Genomic DNA, 2,505 nt, shown 5'->3' with positions numbered 1-2,505 from the left:
GTGCACAGAAGATAGATGGAGAAGTTTAATGAAGGAGAAACCAGTACTGAAGGCAAGCCATGAAACAGGGGACCACTGGCATAAATCATCAGTGATTTGTGTGACCTGAAGAGTCATAATCTGTGAGTTTGATGCCCAACTGGACTGTGGTCACAATGCATTACAAAAGGGTACCAGAGAGTACAACTGCTAATGTGTAATCCAGTACAACCTGTTACGTGGTTGGGGTGTAAGGAACTGAACTGGTAACCCCATTCCAGCATTTGCGGTTGTCCAAAGAATAGCATCCGTCCGTCCGTCTGTCCATTTATCTATCTATCTACTTGCATCATAATAATCATCATCATCATCAGCTGCAGCAGCATCATTTAACATCCGCTTTCCATGATGATGATGGTGATGATTATGATGATGGTCTATGAGAAAACATGAGTAAAACGAGAAGAAAATGGATAACAAAAAAATGCGAAGAAGTAAACCTGAAAGACAGCTTGGAGATACATAGCATGTTATATAAATCTGCCAATTTGATGTATCTTAAGGCATGAAACTACTAGTAACTCTTTTGCTGTTGTGTATATTAAATGATATTTATCTCTCACTGGAGGGAATACTTTCTTTTGTTCATCCTACCTATAATGGACTGGTAAACATTTTTACGTATGTATGTATGCATGTATATATGTATGTATGTATGTATGTATGTATGTATGTATGTGTGTGTGTATGTATACACATATACACACACGTGCACACTGATATATATAGTCTTTGACTCTATGCTGGGTTCATCCACCCTTTTGAGAACTCCTGCTTTTGTCCTGCTGGGTTTCCAGCAACCATCTCCACAAGCCCATCCACAGATGCTGGAATGGGGTTACCAGTTCAGTTCCTTACACCCCAACCACGTAACAGGTTGTACTGGATTACACATTAGCAGTAGTACTCAAAACAACCTGCTAATTACAATCATCATAATCAAAATCATATATATATATGTATGTGTGTGTGTGTGTGTGTGTGTGTGTGTGTGTGTGTGTGTGTGTGTGTGTGGAGGTGCAATGGCTCAGTGGTTAGGGCAGAGGACTCGTGGTCGTGGGATCACAGTTTTGATTCCCAGACTGGGTGTTGTGAGTGTTTATTGAGTGAAAACATCCTAAAGCCCCTCAAGGCTCTAGCAGGGGATGGTGGCGTACCCTGCAGTACTCTTTCACCACAACTTTCTCACACTCTTTCTTCCTGTTTCTGTTGTACCTCTATTTCAAAGGGCCAGCCTTGTCACACTGTGTCTTGCTGAATCTCCCCAAGAACTACGTTAATCCATTAAGTCCCAGTCTACTTAAATTTCTGAATATTACTTTTAAATTTTCAGAGAAGATTGAAAATAGGCTAAAATGAGAAAAAAATCGATTATTAAAACTTCTTTACTTCAAGTAGAAATGCAAATATGCTGTGTCCTATAAATAGAACACTGGGACAATGTGATATAGTTTCTTTAATGCTTTCATATTTATAGGACAGTGGGACTTAATGGGTTAGGGTACACATGTTTGTGGAGTGCTCAGTCATTTGCATGTTAATTTCATGAGCAAGCTGTTCCGTTGATCGGATCAACTGGAACCCTAGTCATCATAACTGACGGAGTGCCACGATATACATATACAAGGTGATGGAAAAGTAATTCTCCATTTTAAAATACTTATAAATTATTTATCAATTGTAATTTTTCTCTCAAATCTTTTTTGAAGTATGAGAATTTAATCTGTAATTATCTCTTGTTGTCTGTGAATGGCTGACTGCCCACTTCCCGAGGAGATGGATGGGTTGTCATGGTCTGCATGAGTGGCCAACCAGGAATCCTGACTTAAAACTCTGTGATTACTACGTTATTTACAATATTTACATTTGACGGATATTTGTCCTCATCTTGTTTGTTGTTAACACAACATTCCAGCTGATATACCGTCCTGCCTTCATGTCTTGGGGAAATTTCGAACCTGGGTTCTCAAATTTCCCCAAGACACGGCAACATATACTGCAGTGAATTATTCTCTGCAGAATTGTTTCTGGAATTTTGCGCGCTGGAGCTGAGGCATTTTGAAAAATAGCCCTAATGTAATCGGTAGAACTATATGCAAGTCTTGTTTCATGAAGACAATTCGTGTATAGTTCTGCAAATTATATTGAATCTAGAACGTCTATGCTGATGAGAACACGGATGTTGTTATGTAAGTAAAACGTTAATGTTCGAAACTGCAGTCCATAGATAATTCTTTATTCTCTATATTTCTCATTTTGTCCTATTCTGGCATTTTGCGAAGTTTTTCTGGAGAACATTATTTTTCTTTGTGGTTGGGTCGCTGATGACCTCTTTCTAGCATATTGGATGTCCACCTAGTGGTCATGCCTTATACACATGTAATACAATTTTTTCTGAATTTTCAGATTTTTTTATATGCTTGGCCACTTGGTTTTAAATTGAATTAATATTCAATTTATCACCCT

The 2,505-nt window shown here is 38.3% G+C and overlaps 1 protein-coding gene across 1 annotated transcript in view; it reads right to left on the bottom strand.

Moving 5' to 3' along the window:
- LOC106879895 (WD repeat-containing protein 35) overlaps window positions 1-2,505 on the bottom strand; it is a 99,754-nt gene that overhangs the window by 22,879 nt on the left and 74,370 nt on the right. The window lies entirely within an intron of this gene.

The sequence above is a fragment of the Octopus bimaculoides genome, chromosome 10, assembly GCF_001194135.2.
Source record: "Octopus bimaculoides isolate UCB-OBI-ISO-001 chromosome 10, ASM119413v2, whole genome shotgun sequence".
Lineage (NCBI taxonomy): Eukaryota > Metazoa > Mollusca > Cephalopoda > Octopoda > Octopodidae > Octopus > Octopus bimaculoides.
Note: the sequence above shows the minus strand (reverse complement) of the source record. Positions and strands in the feature narration are given on the sequence as shown.